The 16,235-nt window shown below is 40.2% G+C and overlaps 1 long non-coding RNA gene across 1 annotated transcript in view; it reads right to left on the reverse strand.

Moving 5' to 3' along the window:
- Window positions 1-4,747: 4,747 nt before the first annotated feature.
- Window positions 4,748-16,235, reverse strand: part of LOC136573351 (uncharacterized) — a 54,204-nt gene continuing 42,716 nt past the window's right edge. The window contains exons 2-3 of the long non-coding RNA XR_010785875.1: window positions 5,220-5,266; window positions 4,748-5,126 (exon numbers count right to left, since the gene is read on the reverse strand). This is a non-coding gene — a long non-coding RNA (uncharacterized lncRNA). The remainder of the gene's footprint in view (window positions 5,127-5,219; window positions 5,267-16,235) is intronic.

Genomic DNA, 16,235 nt, shown 5'->3' on the forward strand with positions numbered 1-16,235 from the left:
AGTAAAGATGGTGGGAAAGGAAGGAAGGGTAAAGAGGGGAGGAAGGATGGAAGCAAGGTATGAAGGAAGGAAAAGTAATAAAAAAGGAATGGAAGAAAGGGAAAGTAAGGGAAGAAGGAAAGAATCAAGTATGACAAATAAATGTTCGAAGAATCAGAAGGAAATTGGCACCAAAGAGGAAGGAAAGACGTTAAACAGAAAAGAAAAAAGGGAGGAAGGAAGGAAGAAAGAAGGAAAGGAGAGAGAAGAAGAAGTAAGGCAGCAAAGAATGGAGGAAGGTAGGAAAGAAGGAAGGAAATAGGGGAAAGAAAGATGATGGGAAATGAATGAAGAGGCAAGGAAGAAAAGGTAAAGAGGGGAGGAAGGATGGAAGCAAGGAATGAAGGAAAAGTAATAAAAAAGGAAACGAAGAAAGGGAAGGTAAGGGGAGAAGGAAAGAATCAAGTATGACAAATAAATGTTGGAAGAATCGGAAGGAAATTGGCACCAAAGAGGAAGGAAAGACATTAGACAGAAAAGAAGAAAGGAAGGAAGGAAGAAAGAAGGAAAGGAGAGAGAAGAAGAAGTAAGGAAGCAAAGAATGGAGGAAGGTAGGAAAGAAGGAAGGAAATAGGGGAAAGAAAGATGATGGGAAAGAAATGAAGAAGCAAGGAAGAAAAGGTTGAGAGAGGAGAAAGGATGAAGAAAGGAATTAAAAAAGGGAGGGAAGAAGGGAAAAGGAAGTGAAGAAGGAACCAACGAAGGAGTCAAAGAAGACATAAAATGTTCATTCGTGAATGAAATTGACATCAAATTTGTTTACATAAGTATGTTCTCCAATTTGACTGTGAAATGCCTGACTTTTACCGTACTGCATACGCCATGTTCCCAGGAAGTCTCATTATGTCAGGATCTTACATTACATAAAATGGAAGCATCTAAATCCTATTTTTTGTAGTAGAATTGTGAATTGAAAAACAGTTTTTATTCTGCAACATCTGCAGTTATAAATGTGATTGCACAGCTATGCCTTCACTATTATCAACAGGTACATTCTGAGAGAAAAACTGTTCTCTCTGGTTGCCCAACATCCATGCATGAGTCATAGAAAGAGACAGAAATGGAAACAAATGGAAAAAGTAACTAGACATGAATTCATGTTGACAGTGTCAAGAGAGAAGCAGAGAATATGTGAAGTGGAGATGATAAATATCACAGTCAACCACAAGACAGGAAATTACACTTAACTATTTTGTGGCGATTCTGGAAAGTGCCTGACTGCTGTCACTGGTGCCATGAGGAGGTCGATTTAGAAAATGCTAAATGGTATGCCTCATGGCAGGAAAACACTGGACAGTTTACAATCAAATGGACAATGTAAAGCGGCAGCAAGTGAGAAGAGGAAGTCACATGTCAAATGATACGGAGAATATAATTACAGCAATTACCACATTGGGGAAAATGAACAGACAGCGTTAGAAGTCTTCTAGAAATGCTTCATACCAGCCGTCTACATAACAATTTGTTAACCTTGTAGTAATTGTCCACCCTTGAAAACTATTTTATTAACTAAATTCAATATTCTGCAAAGAACTTTGAACCTAAAAATATAGAATTATTTTAAATTTATTTACATCATAATTTTGTGTATCACCAACTTTATATATTTTTATTGCCCAGCTGTCTGAGGAAGAGGCACTGTAGCCGCAAAAAGCATGACAAGCTGGTCTAAATAAGGTTTTCAACAATACTTACCATTGGACTCTTCATTCTCACCTATAGGCTGTGTCAAAGCCTTAGTTTGTTTTTCCTAGTCACTTGCTGTTTATGGGCACTAACTAGTGCCACTAGGCTGGCAGCACCAGTTTTACTCCATCACTGCTCTTTCAATTCTCTCCTCTTTTCACAGTGCTCTGCCCACTTGTCTTCTTATTTCTATTGCTACCCTGCACTATGGGGAATCTGCCACTACTATTTACCCCTTGGGTTCTACTGCAATAATAGTCATTCTGTTTGAATTACTGCAGTTCACTTTACTGTCAAGATGAAGGGCCCATTATTGAATGTAGGGCCCTATGAATTATAGCTACATGGCTATCTAAAGTGTTGGATAATGAATACCTGATATGTCTTTATTCTTTTACTCTCCTTATTTTCAACTAATCACAAATGATCACATTATCCTTGATGCATGAGATGCACAGCCGACCCCAACAATTTCGGTTGGAACAGTCAACCATGAGTATGAGATTGTTCTGACTTTTGGATTTCAACATAACCAATCCTTTTGAAATCAATTGCCTCCAGAGGTACTCATTCAGAACACATGCACAATCGGCATGTTTGCACTATTTTGTTCGCTGCAAGATTACGGTTCCGGGGTAATGCTAGTGTAAACAGCTCTCAAGAGAACACTCTGAGGAATGAGTATATAAAAGAGAAAGGAGCACAAAGTTGAGAAATTTTTCGTGATGAAGCAAAAAGTTAGTTTAATAGTCCGACTTGCGAATGATTCCGCTGAGGTCGCTGAAGCAAATGCAGAAGACTACGGATGCCAATCTGCTAGAATATGAGTCAACTTTGAAGCTGTGGTGAAATTAGGACAGATTCTCATAAGTCCAGTAGCCTGGTGTGGTGACTCCCTGGTTCCATGATAGCCTGTTGTACCAACACTGACCTCTGGTATCTGAATCCACATAGACATTAAGTGACCAGTGGTATCACTATTGTTTTGAGTTCTCTAGAATATATGCAGTGTGCATCATTATGTGGTTAAGGACGCTCACTTCTCCTTTGTACCAGTTGGTCCTTACGACTCCCTGTGACCTGGACTTCTTCAAGAAATGTACTGCTCAAGAGCTCAGTGCCCAGGTAAGCCCACCAGTTTCATGTTCCCAAGCTCCCATGTTCCCCAGGGCCGGCTTAAAAAAGACTCTCAAAAAGTATGTGAAAGAAGATCATTTTCTGCATTATTTCTACAGCAGGATAAATCATTTATTGGTTGCTTTTGTACAGAGAAATAATTAGTGAATTGTGATGGTGCCAGAAACAAATACACATTATGGGATTATTTTTCAAAATTGGTGTAAAGCAAATGAGGAGCAGTTGCCTGTAAAATAAAAACTAGTGAGTACGGGTCATGCACATGGCCATATTACAGCTCTGTTTTGAGTGGAGCCATAAACTAGTGCTGCCATAGAGGTGCATGAGCCCACTTCTGTATGCTTCCGATTTTCTAGAGATATACTGAGATTTCTTTTTTTTCAGAATTTCGAAAGGTGTATGTTATTAATATGACAGATGTATAGAGATTAGAGATGAGCGAACCTACTCGGCCACGCCCCTTTTTCGCCCGAGTGATTTTTGAGTACTTCCGTATTCGGGCGAAAAGATTCGGGGGGCGCCGTGGGTGAGTGGGGGGTTGCAGCGGGGAGTGGGGGGAGAGGGAGAGAGGGCTCCCCCCTGTTTCCCGCTGCTACCCCCCGCGCCGCTACGCCGCCCCCCAGCACCCCCCGAATCTTTTCACCCGAGTACTGAAGAACTCGAAAATCGCGGTGCTCGATCGAGTAATTACTCGAAACGAGTACGTTCGCTCATATCTATCCAGTCGTTATTCAGACGCCTCTGCATTATGCCAGTCGCTGCATTGGCTGCCCATCCACTGCAGAACTAAATTTAAACTCCTCTACCTCACTCACAAAGCTCTGCATGGCGCTGCGCCACCATACATCGCCTCCCTACTGTCGGTATACCTCCCAGCGCGCTCACTCCGATCAGATAACACCCTCAGACTAAACACCCCTGTAATACGAACCTCTCATGCTCGCCTACAGGACTTCACTAGAGCAGCACCCATCCTCTGGAATGCTCTACCCCAAGGCATCCGGGCAATTCCCGATACACGAAATTTCAGACGTGCCTTAAAAACGCACCTCTTCAGGGAAGCATACCATATCTCCTGACCTAGTCCCTCGCCCCTCCCTATGGTGCTCCACCCTGTCTGCCTTCTGATAAATGATCTGTACATAAAATTTCCTATTGCCTGTTTCCCCACCCCCTGCACCTCCTGTACCACCCCCAACCCATTTGTGTCTAACCCAATGTATCTCACATTGTAATTGTTGCAATTGTTGTATTGTTTTGCATTTATCCATGCCTGAAAGCGCTGCGGAATAAGTTGGCGCTATACAAATAAAGATTATTATTATTATTATCTAATAGAGATACATGAAGGTATCAGTAAGCATTGCCTCTAGAGGAGAACACCATCATACACATGGAAAGTGATGAATGAACCTTTGAAAAGTTCATTTCCGCTGGTTCACTGAACATTTTCAAGAAGTTTGGTTCGGTCTGAATTAGTTAGAACCAAAACAGAAGTTCACCAAACCCGTAAAACTAGTGTATAGCACTGTCTAAGAGCCATAAAAGTGCTGTATAACATACACGGGGCTTTTATGACTCGTAGACAGAGTTATACACCAGTGTGTAGGACCTCAAGAAAAGCTTCAGCCAGATTACCTGTATATAGATATGTTCTAACACTGAAAATTCATTAAAACCAGGCCTTTATATCATCAGGTTAAAAACCAGCAGACAGTTCACATGGAGACAAATTCAGTTGACACGTTTCGAAAGGAACATCCTTAGTCATAACATGACACATAATGCATTCTCAGACTATTTATTACATGAGAAGAATCACATGATCTGAGACATACCAATGCATAATAAAATAGAATAAAAATTATCAATATTTAGTGTTCAGGGCTAGTCTTCAGTGAACCGAACCAGTAGAACAATATTTCGGGTAGAACTTTGCTAAATACTCGATTCGGGTTCATGCTAAACCAAATTCTAAGCAAAGTTCAGCTCGAAACAGAGGTTTACTGGTTCAGTTTGGTAAACAGTACACAGGGAGCCGGTATGCGGACATGATCTGTACACCATTGGACAGGCTCTCTGCCAGTGTGCATGAGCCCCCGAATATATGAAAAAAATGCAACACTTGTAAAATGTAGCTGTTTTTGTGCCTTACATTTGACTGGTGTCATTGTCTATTGTATTCTCATGGTTTTGTCTTTCTCCAACCATCTTTCCTTGACTTTTTACACTGTCCTTTTTTGGGATATTTTTGGATCTTGCATCTGGAAAAGATATGGAAAATGAACACGGACACCTGTATTAGAGACTATAGAGAACTCAGTTACATGCACAGCGGGACCACTGACAATAGATACCATGTGAGGGTTTAAGGAATTCCCAGAGTGGTTTTCTTCCCAGGAGTCTGTTGGCAAACGCAGATGTAGAGAAAAAGGATAAGCTTGCAGCATTATAATCATTACATTTCATATCATGAATTGCAAAAATGTATCATATACCAAAACGTGAGCTTTATCTGACACAGGGCATTATCTCCAGAATGATTACATTATCTTTTTCCATATGTTGAGATCCACTGTTGAATATTTTTTAAAACTATGGAAAGCGACAAAGAAACTCACATACAGGCGTAGCAAAAGTTTAATTTGACTCCTAAAGGCCCATTTACACCAGCAGATGACCGCTCAAAGATCACTCAAATGACTGTTCGAGTGACAGCTTTGAGGGATCATTTTGCATAAAGTATTAAGTAGCTACTCAGCTACTTAAGTATCAATTAAGTGTGTAAATGAAACCTTCACTGAATGCAGTTAATAGCCTATTATCTGCTCTCAGATCCTGTGTTCTCCACTGGGAAACAATGCTATCAACACTCCAAGGAGAACTACTGATAAAACTGAGTGACGATTTTTAGGTTAGCTTGAATTTAAAGATCAGCTAGCAGTGCCCAAAAAGCGCACGATGGGCGCACATTTACACACATCGATTATAACTAAAACGATCGCCAATTAGCGATTTTTTTTTAGCGATCTTCGGCTGGTGTAAATGGGCCTTAACGCATGAAGATAAGCTTTTATGCCACAGTTAATTTGCACTTTCAATGGTTTGTCAATGGCTTTTGTTGGTGCTAAGATAACAATAGCTTTTCAGTGGCTAAAGATAACATAACTTGTTGCAGAACATTATCAAAGTCAAGTTAAACTTTGCTACAGCTATAGATTTTAATGCTTGAAACAGTTGGGCAGATGCTGCTGAATAACATCACTATGTACACAGATGATACTGTACTGAAGTGATGTCTAATATTAGCCTTATGTGACATACCAGCCAGTTTCAGAGCATTGCTTCCTCCTACAGTCTACATACATAATAACATAGTATGCAAGGCTGAAAAAAGACAATGTCCATCCAGTTCAGCCTGTTTCCACCCCCCTCCCACCTTGTTGATCCAGAGGAAGGCAAAAAAAACCCTGATGAGGCAGAAGCCAATTTACCCCATTTGGGCGGAAAAAATCCTTCCTGACTCCATAATGGCAGTCAGAATAATCCCTGGATCAACATCTGAAAGATCCTAGCTGACTCAAGACCTGGATCAACAACCCCTCTGGTTATTTAATGTCTATATCCTGTAATGTTGTAGCTCTCCTAAAAGATGTCTAGTCCCCTCTTAACCTCCTCCATTGATTTTGCCATCACCACGTCCTCAGGCAGAGAGTTCCACAGTCTCACTACTCTTACAGTAAAGAACCCCCTTCTATGTTGGTGATGAAACCTGCTTTCTTCTAGACGTAGAGTATGCCCTCTTGTTACCATCGCAGTTCTGGGTATAAAGAGATCATGGGAGAGATCCTTGTATTGGCCCCTAATGTATTTATACTTAGTTATTTGGTCGCCCTAGTAGTCTGATATTATGGCGACGGCCATATCTGTCACTATAGTTGGGGATGATACTGTAGGTACAGGTATGCAGGGCCTATCATTTTATGGAAAATGACTCTATGACCTAAACATTCATTTTAAATCCCAACTATAAAAGCACATAATTGCTAAATACCAAACTTTGATTAAATCACTTAACTGGACAAATGGCGCAACAGCAATACAATTTCTAAATGTATGTTCACATGGTGGAATCTGCATTCGACTGCAACCTCTGCACCGCTATTCTTTTACCCCTGCCTCCACCTATTCATACATATGTCTTAGTTTAAGAACTGTATAGCAATGTCTGCTGTTTTAAAACTGCCCAGGCTGTTGGTATCTCCTCATGCCTTCTAGGTGTAATATCAAATATCAAACACAATATGATATTATGAACTCCTTTGAAAGTTCTTTACAGAAATTATTTTCACTGCTCTACTTCTAAGCAAGTATGCAACGCGATGTACTGGAGGCTATACAGAGATTGTCAATGCAGCTAAGTACTATGGAGCTGAAGGCACTTCATGTGTTGCTCTGTATGGCGCTGTTTTTGAAACAATGCTTCTAGGGGAGAATAGCTCCATAACATAGCACCTGATGGAGCATATCAATTATATGGAATCCAATAGAAAAAACTCTAAATACCTTTGTACAATGTTCAACGTATGGCCTGAAAGGACAAACTGAAATTTTGGGTGCCGTATCACAACTCTACACAGCTTGCAAGTTGTATGGAGCCATGACAAGACCATGTATCACATTCTGTGCAATTGGTTTACTTAACTAAAGGTGACAATTTATGGAGAAATAGACTGGATTGAATCAGTAATTGGTGATATGGGTCTATTCGAATTAACAAAGAACACCAGAATAAGGAATAGATAAGTATGGTGAACCATACTAGACTAATGGCCAGAACAACCCTAACTGGGCCATACCCTGAAGAGGAGCTCCCGCCCTAAAAACGGTGAGCCCACTATGGAAAAGACACCAATCCAAGAGTAACTGGTGACCATTACACTAAATGCTAACCACTGAGCTTCACTAGCCAGAAGTACTAAATCTACTAAAGCCCTTAATTAAGTACAAGAATAGTACAGAACTTTATACAAAATTCCCTGGCCCAGCAAATGGCCAGCATGCAAACAATATAACTGATGCTCTTAATACTAAGGAGTCAGCTTTTATCTGTTCTGACTATAATTGAAAGGGCAGCTAGATTAACAGGCAACACAGCTAGTCTATCGGTGCTGGCACCAGAGGGAAACATTATTCCCTTGGTGTCCAGTGCTGAACTTGAGAGCGCATGCACTGCCCTGCACCTCACATGGTCCAAAGGTGACGTGCACCCTCAATACAAGGAAGCCAGCGTGCGGCTGGTGCCATGACAGCCATGTGCATGAGACCTAAAGCTGACAAAATTTGCAAATTTTGGTGGGATTAGTCAACCATCTATAACATATGCTAGCCTCCTGGATTTCTTCCAATGCGGATGTCGAGAGAAAAGAATCGGGAAGTTGAATTTGCACATGCCCTATCCTTTTGTTCTCAGGAGAGATAAGTCAATCCTAGAAGTGCCTGGCAGCGGATTACTCCTCTCTTTTCATTGAGAATACATGTATACTCAGCCAAATCATGCATGCATGTGTGGAGAAAATGGGAGGAATAATGTTAGCTATTTGCTGTGTATTGTCAGCTTGGCAAGTAACAATTTTGTCAATTCCTGGTACAATTGCTGGTCATATAATTTCTTAACATTTTCAAAAAAATTCTCCAGAACTGTAGGTAGCTTTTAAATATTCCATAGTCCAGCTTCATTTTAGAGTCTTCTTTTGCCTACCTTCTGAATGACAAATCTCTAACAAAGTGAAAAAATGCTAATTATAACTCCTTGTTGGATAAAGCGAGCAGGATGCAATAATGAATTCTCTAATGAATAGTTTTCCTCAGGGCCTCAGCATGACATTCACTCCCAGGTGCTTGACAAGTGGTCCACCATGAGCTCCCCTCTGTGAGTTATATTAATATCCTCCCTTCCATTTTTGGTGGAAAGTAATTGGCCTTTGAGGCTCTTACGTCACCATAGGGTGTTATATGCATGTTATTTATGGGGAACGTACACATATGCCCTCATTAGACATTGAGTGATGGATGGTGACCCCTGTGGGGAGCTAATAATGGAAATATTTCATCATGCTGAGCCATTTTGAAAGTATTCCCCCATATCTAATAGACATACCATATGAACACATATACAGAGATGTAGTTATAAGAAGTTCCGAAAAAGCAATTTGCACCTGGTGCCTAAGAAGGCTCAAAAGCCTCTTTGCCACATAAGAGGATGCCAGTATTATATATGGCACATGGTAGGTGGGAATCATGTTACAGAATTTTCCTTAGGGCCCAGGAGCTTTATGCTATGCCTCCACATGTAGGACTGCTGATTAGATGCACTCTTTCTCATAAAATATAGCATGAGTGATAATATCATAAATATGTTTTTGTGCTCCTATTGCAAATACTTGATTTGTGTAACTAATTGATGTACCAAGAGCAAGAAGCAGTTTAAAAGCAAGCCAATTGTTGACTGACTTAGTCAAGAGCCTTCAGGCTGGGGATGAAGCATCTGGCTAGGGTTGGGTGGATTTGTCATAGCAATTAAGATGAATGATTTAGCCCTTTTATGGTGAAATATGCATTAAATTCCTTTAATTGGCAAAATGTCCCTCTTGGTCGAACCGTTTGTAGTATCATTGTGTCATTGTTATTCCATAGGCTTCCTCAGAGCTGAAATGGGATGAGCAGAAGGGCATGGGCATCAGGAATATCCTTCCATCTGTAGCTTAAAGGATTTGTGGAGCTTTACACTAAGGATGCTGATACATGAGTGCCAGTGACCAATACTAACACTCTCGATTTATCGATAATTTTTGGGTTGAGGTTGCAAGTACAGATGTGACCCAGCAATTATCGTGAGCATTGGCAGTTCTTGTGTAATGGCACCCTAATTCTTTTTCTCTTACTGCAGTTTATATGAAATAAGACGTGAAGCAGCTTTACAGTCTTAATTAACCATCCTATGTTTTTGATGTATCTACATTTTTAAAATCTAAAGCAAATTAGCAAATATTTTGACGGAGCGGTTATAGCTCAAACAGTTTGATTGACAGTTTTGAGCGATCATCTTTGAATAACTCTAAGTAGCTATTTAGCTATTTAAGAGTTATACAGGCGGAGCGGGATACCGCAACGGTAGCTTGGAGAACAATGCAGCTGTTTTGAATATGCAAACAGCTACATTGTTCTTGGTGCTTTCAGCTGGTGTCCTGATGAGAACTGCCAACAGGATACCAGCTGAAAGAATGCTATCAGCATGGCCTGCTCAGATATCAGCGAGCAACGCTGATAAGGCTCATCACTAATTTCTAGTTGGCTAAAAAATGAGCAATGAACAAACAGTGCACGATGGCTGCACATTTAGACGCAACGATTATCACTCAAAAGATGGCATCGTGTCTAAATGGACCTTAAGCCAAACCAGAGCAACGCATCAGATTGTTTTGTGGTTCTTGTCCCTCATCCGTACAAGGGAGGGTACTGATTGGGTACCTTGCTTTGTACTGAGGAGAGGCAAGAACCCCAAAATAGTCTGTCTAGAGATATGCTGCTCTTCCTTTTGGAGGAGTTATTGGTTTAACAGACTGGAGCTAATTTGCATAATTTTCCCCATGCATCATTGCCAGAAAATAAGTCTCCATACACTTTGGATCTCTTTAATGAAAACTGGTACCCCCTTGATTGTCCTTAGCGAGTACCTGCCCGCTCGGAAGAAAAGGTTCGGCTGCCGGCGCGGGTGAGAGGTGAGTTGCGACAGTGAGCAGGGGGTAGCGGGGGGGAGAGAGGGAGAGAGAGATCTCCCCTCCGTTCCTCCCTGCTCTCCCCCGCCACTCCCCGCCCACCGCTGGCAGCTGAATCTTTGCTCCCGAGCAAGCAGGTACTCGCTAAGGCCAATGCTCGCTCGAGTAATTGCCCTTAGCGAGTATACTAGCTCATCTCTACTTGTAATAGATTACAAATGCTATAGTCCAATTGCCTTGCATGTGTGTCTGACTTCTTACTAACCTATGTGTATGACTACACAGGTTTTGCTTTAGTCTGTAACTATGAAGACACATAGATCTGCAAAGAAGCTGAAGACACAAAACAATACGAGATATTTAATCAAGAGTCTTTGTAAAATTGCTTAATTTTGTATTTTAGATGGATTGGAACAATGAAAAGCATATCCTTCAAACAAAGCTTCATCACAAACTTATGTATGTCAATCATTACGTTACTGAGTTACTTTATTACTTTATCCAGCTGAATTCTCAAACCATAATTTGTGTATTTTATGACGACAAATCAGTATGCAATAAAAAACAGCTACTTCGGCTGGACTTACATATGAAATAGTTGTCAGCCCAAACTCTTACTCGCCCAAAAGCTATTTTGCGTGACAAGACCATGAATATGCACCATAAACATATGTATTTCAATGGAGAGAGGAGAATAAAATTCTGTCAGACCTCTTTGACAGTGAGTTGTCTGCAACAGGAATGAAAATCCGACATGGTTCAATCAAACAAGCTTGATCCTTCTTTCCCCGGCATCTCCCATCAGAGGTTGATTGGGAGACCCCATGCAAATCCAGTGTGTAAGGACAGCTTTGGGAACTCCCCATTCCAGGATATAAAAACAATAGTTCTTTAACCCATATTATAAGAATCAATACTATGGTTGTGCCAATAGTAACCATACCTGCATTCCCTATTAATCTGCATGCCGATTTTGCAGCAAACGGGCCATCAGTGTTCAAAGAAAATGTCATGCCGATTCTGCAAATATGTAATATCACTAGATAGGGTTATCCCATTACAGAGTCTTTATAAATCCTATACAGTAATATAATAATGAATGAACTAACAGAGTTTTAAAAAGCAACACATTAGAAAAATTAGTACAAATCTACAATAAATAGGTCATTATAAATATATCTTCAATGCATAAGATAAGAATGATACATAAAAAGCAAGATCAAAAACAATGAAAAAGACAAAGTACTCAAAGAGATACTAGGGTAATGTAATGCCATAGTAGTGTAGACCTACAATAAGGTATAATGAAGTCAGGCAAGATGCAAAAGTAGCAGCAAATTCAACACAGGATACAAACAAGAAACTGAGTCAACACTAAGAAACTAATACACAATACGTAACTCACACAGTAGATAATTCATCCATGATATTATGATGTATGATGATTTCTGGTACCCTTGATTATTAGGTGGTAGCCAGGTCAAGGTGTACAAGGAGTTCTAGACCTTCAACCTACAGATCTGCTTACACCTTGTTGTATTTAGGAACAAAAATGACAAAAACTATATTTAATGACAGCGTCCCTTTAAATGAATACATTTATGCTTCAACTATAATGTGTGTTCTTACATATTTTTGACACATAAAAAATATCACCAAAGTATGTATATTGTTAACTCTTATCAGACTGAATTCCCTTTGTGGTGCAGAGTATCCACTGAGGTGAGATCACTCTATCACATTTCCCCTCCACAAAAGATTAATGTTGCTCTGGAGAGCAGAGTGTCATGGCCACTAGATAATTGCTTCCTCCTTACAGGTCATCACTTGGCTCCAGTATTAAGAAATCAATCACCTCCTCATGTCCATGTACTGCACAATAACATGATAGAGGCTGGCCACATTTCAGTGTATACTGAAAGTTAATATCTAAAACACCATGAATACTAATGAAAAACTAACAATTTAAATGGAACTTGTCACCCTGAAAATACTGTTTATTATGCCTGCAACGTGATATAGAGCAGGAGAAGCTGAGCAGATTATATATATATATATATATATATATATATATATATATATATATATATATATATATATATAGGAAAGATTCAGTGTAAACTGTAATATATTCATTTGAACCTCTGCTCATTATGGTTTAAAGAGTCTAGTGGGCGGCGGTCCTATCAATGATTGATAGTTATCTCTCTCTCTGCACAGTTAAACAGAAAAGGATATCAATCACTGATAGCTCCGCCCACTGGACTCCTACACCCAAAATATGCAGGGATTTTAATTTGTAAAATGCAAGTTGCATTGAATCTTCGCCCACAAATATATTTCAATCTGTTCAGCTTTTCCTGATCTGTACCATGTTGCTGACAGATTAAACAGCATTTTTATGGTGCCAGGTTCCCATTAAATTGTTTTACAGAAAAAAAAGTTGAATTTTATGTCTATACCGCCCTTCATTTTGTAGGTATAAGTTTTTGGCATTGAATTTTCACTTACTCACTTTTTTGACATATACTTTTTATTGACCATGAGTAAGTGAAAGTATATAGATGGCAAATTGATGCGATTAAAGGGGTATTCGGGGATATTTTTAACTCTTTCTATTGATGACTGACAGGTCATGAATAGATGATTGTTGGGGACCTGCCGCTTGGATCCCCACCAAACAGCTGATTCCCAGTACAACTGTCACTATGGTCAGTGGAAGAAGCTAAAAGCACTGACCGCAGCACAGCAGTCCAGGTTGGTACTACAGTGTGGCTTCCATTTAATTCAACAGGAGCTGTGCCTGTAATACCAACCCAAACTGTTGCATTATGGTCACCAGTCAGTCATCAATAGCAAAAGTTAAAAATGTCTCAGAATATCCCCTTAACCCTTTCCAATCCAATTTGTATCCTGGTTTTCCTAGGGGGCTTACTCTTTTTCTGCCGTTATACAACGGCGCTATATGCTGGCTAAAGCCAATATTGCATGAGGTGACACATTGGATAAGTTCCGACAGCAGAGAGGCTGGCAATATACAGTAAGAGAACCCCGACGGATGTCTTCCAACATCGGAGCTGTACAGCCTTAAATCATAATGTCTTAAGACGTCAGACAGTAGATTGGAAAGGGTTAAGATGAAGGGGGAAATTATAAGAAAAAAAATCCCTTAAAGGAGCTGAATGAGAGTAGAACAAAATATGAGCTGGAACCTAATTGTACTATGGGCAGATGGGTGGGGGGCAGATCTATAAGGAGAGAAGAAGATGACAAAAAAGGGGTGCCGCAATGTGCAGGGTGCTAGGGCATGGGCGCTGGTGAGATGATCATATTATAGCGCATGACAAGCTGAGCAGATTAATATATAGTTTTATGGAGAAAGATTCAGGATAACTTGCATTAATATTCATTTAAACCTTTGTTTATTCTGGACTGAACAGTCCAATGGGCGGTCCTATTAGTGATTGACAGCTATGTGTGTCTGACTGTACATACAGGGAAAGCTATTAATCACTGATAGCTCCGCCCATTGGACTGTTCAGCTCAGAATGTGCAGAGATTTCAATGAATAAAATACAAGTTATACAAAACCTTTCCCCATAAAACTATATATCAATCTACTCAGCTCCTCCTGCTCTATAACATCATGCCTGAATGTCTGAGCTGACATTCCCTTTAGGGCTATTGAATATGGGCATGCACTAAGGCTGATCAATAACTTTTTGAGAGGGCAAATATAGTTAGAGAGATAGTGATTAGAGATGAGCGAGTGTACTCATTAAGTATTGCCATTTTCGAGTATCTACCCGCTCGTTAGAAAAGATTCGGGAGGCCGGCGGGGGTAAGCTGTGAGTTGTGGGAGTGAGAGAGAGAGTGAGAGATCTTCCAGAATTATATCCTATTATGCACAAAGTATTATCCTTAGGCCTTATTCACATGACTGTATATATTATTATTATAGCTATTTAGCTGCGTCCAAAAATCAGTCAAAAACGCAACCATCTGAAGCATTGGATTCCAATGTTTTCATTCAGATGAGCAATTTTAAGCGGCATAAAAAAATGCAGCCGTCAAAAATAGCACATTGGCAACTTCTTTCAGTCGCCGGTTTTATACTCTGTGTCCAAAGATAGATCTTACCCTATCTTTGGCTGAGGTACACTAAAAGCTCCCATAGACTCCTATAGGAGCTGAAACAAAAGGATGGTGAGGGAGTTGAGCAGCGTCCAACGCTGGGAAGAGAAGACAGCGGGCTCTATTTAAGCATTAGCAGTCCTTCTGAGGATTTCCGGCAATCGAGGGATTTTCGCGCTGCAGCGAATTTTCTTAACGAAACGCTGCAGCCGCCCTTGTGAACAGCAAAAAATACATGCTAAAGATCGGGACTTGATCATGGCTATTCTTCATTCATGCGATTTTACAGTGCGTACGGGCGACCATAAAAACACCTATGGTCGTGTGAAAGAGCCCTTAGGATCTAGTTAGTGACAAAGCAAAAAGGTTTAACTGCATAAGCATTATGGTTGTACTATTATTGTTCATTGCTAGTTATGCTTTTCGCAATAAATATTGTACATTTTGCTTACTCCATCTGCTGCATTGTATTCTGAAGCCTGCGTCGTACCATCACCCGCAATATTATTAGAGTGCTCTAAATATATTATATTCTGAGACAAGGAGAAATGAAGGCACAAGTCTAGGTAATCAATGGCATTAAGGTGCTCTGGTCTTTAAAACTGTTCTACTCATAGGAGAAGAATTTGAAACATTCTAAGAACGGTATAAACCACATTCTTTGTAGTGAAACCTAAAACAGTAAAGTCTTTAGATTAGATTTATAGATATATATTCTGAGTGGACTTTTCCCAGCTTTTGACGAGTGCCGCAGTAAGAGTCTACATTCTGGCTCTCCATTACAGGAAAGTGTGACGCATTCAAAGAAAATGTGTTATATGTTGTATTTATTGTATTTTTGTTTATTAAAGCAGTTGTCTGGTTACTTTGCAAAATTTTAATATCAGGTGCAGATGAGTGAAAAAATAACAAATAGATCAATAATACTTAACCATCCTCAACCCCCGGCGATCCAGCATTGCAGCCCTGCACCATGAAAGGCGTTAACAGCAGGGATCGGTGTTCTCACTGATCCCTGATGTTGCAGCTGAGCCGGCTGTCAGTCACTACTGCCGGGTCCCACTGAGGATTGCATGGGCTCCGTTTCTGAGCCCACACCATCCATAGGACGTATGTTTACATCCATTTGCGTGAACCCCTTCTGGGTGGGAAGGGATGCTCCTGAATCTGCAATATACACTGCAGCACATGTACACGGTGCCCACAGAAATACCTGTCTATTGATTCCCTTCTGTTATTTTAGTGCTGGAACAAGCATGCTCCTTACACATACCTCCGCGCTAGGAGGATCTATCTTGCCCCTGGATAGGTATTTCTGTGGACATCTGTATATGATGGCATATAGGATCTACTGAGCCACAGCCACACATGGTTGTCAGTATCTACAATAAAAAATGGGGTAATACATATGTTGTACTAATTGTCCAGCACATTTTCTAATGCATTTACTGCACTTTTATA

This window comes from Eleutherodactylus coqui, chromosome 7 (genome assembly GCF_035609145.1).
Source record: "Eleutherodactylus coqui strain aEleCoq1 chromosome 7, aEleCoq1.hap1, whole genome shotgun sequence".
NCBI lineage: Eukaryota > Metazoa > Chordata > Amphibia > Anura > Eleutherodactylidae > Eleutherodactylus > Eleutherodactylus coqui.